The following is a 4765-nucleotide window of genomic DNA, read 5'->3' on the forward strand; positions in this document are numbered from 1 at the left end:
CCCGGCCTCTCGAAAGGAAGAGACCCGGGTGGGAAAGGAAGAGGCGTAGGAGAAAGGGGTGGGTGCGGGGCAGGGTCCGGGGCCCAGCAGAGGAGGAGCCGGGGCCTAGTCGGCGCTACGCCGGCGTCACTAGGGCAAAGAAAGGCAAGGGGGGAGGGGAGAACAGGAGACTCCGGACTGACGCCCGGCTTCTTTAGGCCGCTGCTCAAAAGTGCGGCCGGGGAGGAAAAGGAAATAAATCAGAGGCTGGATGTGTACCGCTGTCCCCACAGCTAGAGCTATGCTGTGTCGCCCCTGACGCCACCATACACTCCGCCTTCCAGCGCGCTCCCGCGCGCTCCCGCCCGCCCAGCCACCGCCACCACGCGCCCGAGCTGCCCCTGAGGCTCCGGCTTAGGTGCGAGGACGCGCCCATTCCCCCTCCCCCTTAAACGGGAGAGGCCCCGGCGTCCCCAGCCTTCCCACCCTACCCCACCCAACAGGCTAGTCACTCAAGCCACCGAGGGCCTGTATTTCCCTCCTTACCCGGCCGGCCACTGGGCCGGCCTCCCTTCCCCTAGCCGTCCACACCCACGCGTACAGAGGGGCCGGGGCCTCCCTCAAGCTGCGGCCTCGGCCTCCTCCCCGCGCGGCAGCTAGTGCCTCCCCGGCCCTACGGGGCTCACGCGCACGACACAGCCACAAGATGTCCGCTCTGACGGAACTACTGCCAGCTGCCACGCTCCGCCCCTCCCCCCTCCTCCAGCCTCTTCACCGCCGCGTATCAGTCCGCCAACGCCGCCGTCGCGAGCGCGGCGCGGAGCGAATCTAAGGGCGAAAGAGGACGGCTTGCTCCCCACGTCCTGGGCCGAGCGTATCTGTGCCAACCCCCTTCTCCTTCTTTTCGGAACAGCACCTTCTTACTAAACAGATCGGAGGTTGGACTGGGAGGGCGGGGGCCGGAGGCGGGTCATGGGCTGGGGGGAAGGGTAGACGAGCGGCGGAAACCCTTAGACTCAGAGAAGCATCGAGAACCGGAAGGAGACCATGGGAGGAAGGTAATGGAAGCGGCAGCTGCGCGGTCTAGCCCCACGCCCCTCCCGACAGCGGCCCCCAATTTCCTCACTTGGTATTGAGGAGGCGAATCTCGCGAGAATCTCGTGGCTGGCTATCAGGAGCTGTAGCGCTGCAATGACTTAAGGGCAATTTTGTGCCCTCTTCCTGATACGGGCCCGCCCCCAAGTCCACAAATTCTCGCGAGATGCAATGGGGCACCGGATCGACCTGGGGCGGGCCGTGGTCGGGAAGCACCGCCCCTGAATATTGGTGGGAGGGAGAGGAAATGGAGTTCCCCGCACTGGTAAGAGCGCGAGCCGACACATCCCTCTGTCAGGCGCTCAGTCAGGAATGTGCTGTGGGAGGTACTATGGGTTAATTACCGGATACCTTTAGTCTACGTTGACTCGGGCTTTTGAAGTTTCCGGTGCAGCAGGTGAGCGATATTGGCTCGCCTGCCGGCCTGGGCTGGTTAACCTGTGGGAGGAGTCGCCCCTCAAAACGGGAACAGTTATTTCAAATAGAACCGGGCAGGCAGCTGATCAACGCTCCCACGTGCGGAATCCTAGTGCTATTCTGACTCTAGGGCCTAGAGGGTCAGCCCTGAGAAGAGAGTTTCCATTGACCAGACCCCAGAATTAGAGCAGCCTAGAAATCAAGCTCAACTGTGAATTGATTAGGAGGGAGGGTAGGGAGATTGGGACGGGCTGTTTACTTGCCTCTGTAATCAACGATCACCATCGCTAAGGTTTAGGTATGGGAGTAGGCTTAATACCTTTTTCTTCTGTTGCTGTGTTTCAATCCCTAGAGCCAGAAAGTTGCAAAACTCATTCAAGAAATAAGAGTCTGGGGTCCGAAAAACTCAGTACTTACTGAAATATCCAGGGAGAGAAATACAGGGTTTTATTCTGCCGGTGAAACGGATGGAGAGGTGATTTTGCTTTCTGGTATATCATACTTAGGGCACAGGATAGTAAGATTAATTTTATAGGGAATTGGAAAGTAAGAACTGACCTGCTTATGGTTTTCTAACGTTCCTTAATGACCCCACTTAAGAGAGTGGAGATCTTTAAGAATTAAATGGAAATATAAATTTGTTTTTTAAATATACTTGACTTTTAAAAAGGGAAAGCAGGAAGCTATTTCCTCCTACTATAAAGTATTACTTAATAAAAACTTATTAAGTCTGTGGTAAATTTGTATTATTCAAGTGACCATAACAGCATCACTAGAGCAATTAGTGGAACAGTGCTTCTCAAACTAGTATCTTGGAATCACCTAGGATTTGTTCGAAATGCTGATTTTGATTTAGTAGGCCAGGGGTGGAGCCTGAGATTCTGTAATTCTAACAAGATACAGATTACTCAGAGGACCACCCTGTGAGTGCTAGAGCACCAAAATGTTCACCTCATGGCCTGCTGGACACCTCTGCCCCCTCCTTTTTTCCTGAATAAGCTTCCTTTTGTTCTCTCTTTTAACCAGTCTAATACAGTAGAAACACAGGATTAGACAATTGAAGTGAAAGAAGAAATGCACGTTTGAGTTCTTGTTCCATTGCTTCCCATTTGTGTGATATTGGTGTGGTTACCTAGTTTCTTCAACACTAAAGTAGGTATAATAATAGCTGTCCTTTCTCAGGGTTATCATATGCTTCAGATGTCATAATGCATGTAAAAGGGCACTGTAGACTACAATGCTGTATAAAATGTAAGTATTAGTCAGTCAGACATTAGCTGGCCATAGTGTGAAACAAATCTATAATAATAATAATATAAGTAATATTTATGGAACATTTATAATGTACCAGGTACAGTGCTTATTAACCTCTTTTCACAAATAAATTGATGCACAGAGAGATTAAGTTACTCTCCCAAGGTCATAAAGCTGATAAATAGCAGAAGTAGAATTTGAACCCATGCAGTTAATATCTCTTAATTTAGAAAGTGGGAGGGTAGGATGTTTTAGATTTCTACTTTCAATGCTATCCGAAGCTAATTTTATTTGACTTATTTCTCCCTCTATTTGTTTTGCTCTTTCAAAAGCCAAGTACAAGAATGGTAGGAAACATTCCTACCTACTCAAAGGGAACTCACAAAATCCAGGAGGTCCATGAAGAAAAGGCCTAGAGAAGCTAATTTGTACTACCCTAATCTAAACAAGCTTTGGTATGAAAATATAATGGACCACATCAATGCTGTGAATTAACAGAGCACAGAAGAGTGAGACAAATTTGAGGTCAGCGTTCTTAACTGTTTTTGAGCCACAAACCACATTAGCAGTCTGGTGAAGCCATGGACTCTTCTCAGAATTATGCTTTTAAATGTATAAAATAAAATTCATAGCATTACAAAAGAAAAAAATTTGAAACAAGCTCAAAATATTCAAGAAAAACAAACTTTTGATATAGGAATATATGGGCTTTATTAACACTGTAAGATCTAGTGTTGGGTCTGATAAAGACCAAATTTTTGAAATAATGATGAACATAAAATTACCAGAGTTTGCAACAGTTGTAATGTGATATAAGGGATCTGTGATTCCTATTGGAGATACAGACATAGGTGCAGCTCTTTGGTGCTTTCAGTCATAATTGAATGAAATGCTAATTTTCAGTTAGAGATTAGTAAAAATAAAGATGTGATTTTTTTTTCCCCATTCAATTTCACACACCCCCCCTGAATTCTATTCATGGATTTAATGTTAAAAAACCTTAGGTGGAATCAAGTAGGCATATTACTGTTGGTAAGCTTTGGATTGTGACATTTTAACATGGAAATATAATTGATATTAATAATAATAGTGATTTATTAAGAAAAATTTTACCACTAGTATACTCTTGTTAAGAAGGCATGGAAGTGTGTAATAGGGTAGGAAATAAATTTATCCCATTTGTTGATTTCTCTTTTTTTTTGGATACCTATAAAGGTACCCTATAGAAAATTTACCTATCCAGAATGATTCATTTCCCAAGCATTCTGGATAACTTAGGTTTTACTGTATCACTCTTACTTATTTGTAAATGCCTTTACAAATAAGACACGGTGGAAGAATTACAAAATGAAAATAATAACCAAAGATGAAAGAAATTAAAATACTGTGTATTTAAAATTCTTAATAACAAGTGTTAATAATTGTTATTTGATGTACTGTGTGCTGGGCCCTTTCATCCCCATTACACAGATGAAACATTCAAGGTCATACAATTACTAAGTAGTACAGCCAGGATTTGAACCTAGGCCGTCTGACCTCAAAGCTCTCACTCTTTTTTTTTAATTGATATATAGTTGAAAAGCTCTCACTCTTAACTACTAAGGTGTTTATTTTTTTTACCCTTCGACTGTTAGCCAACTTTAATTTGCCCACTAGTGTAACAAATACATATTCACTGCCTCAAAATATTTTCACCCAGTGTCTAAAAGGAATTAAAAAAAATTTATTGAAGTATAGTTGATTTACAATGTTGTGTTATAAAAGGAATTTTCTAAATTCTTCCTTTGCTGTGGTATTGCTTATATCCAACACTACCTTTAAAATAAGTGGGCTAGGGCTTCCCTAGTGGCGCATTGGTTGAGAGTCCGCCTGCCAATGCAGGGGACACGGGTTCGTGCCCCGGTCCTGGAAGATCCCACATGCCGCGGAGCGGCTAGGCCCGTGAGCCATGGCCGCTGAGCCTGCGCATCAGAAGCCTGTGCTCCGCAACAGGAGAGGCCACAACAGTGAGAGGCCTGCG

At 45.8% G+C, this 4765-nt stretch overlaps 1 protein-coding gene across 2 annotated transcripts in view; it reads right to left on the bottom strand.

Moving 5' to 3' along the window:
• UBE2D3 (ubiquitin conjugating enzyme E2 D3) overlaps positions 1-1142 on the bottom strand; it is a 28170-nt gene extending 27028 nt beyond the window's left edge. Inside the window, exon 1 of one of the 2 annotated variants that reach the window (XM_007463817.1) lies at positions 1106-1142. The gene's annotated coding sequence lies outside the window, so the exon portion shown is untranslated. Of the gene's footprint in view, positions 1-580; positions 706-1105 lie in introns of those variants that run through there. The other variant, XM_007463816.1, reaches the window with a different exon arrangement.
• Positions 1143-4765: the final 3623 nt, after the last annotated feature.

This window comes from Lipotes vexillifer, unplaced genomic scaffold (genome assembly GCF_000442215.2).
Source record: "Lipotes vexillifer unplaced genomic scaffold, Lipotes_vexillifer_v1.1 scaffold49, whole genome shotgun sequence".
Taxonomy (NCBI): Eukaryota; Metazoa; Chordata; class Mammalia; order Artiodactyla; family Lipotidae; genus Lipotes; species Lipotes vexillifer.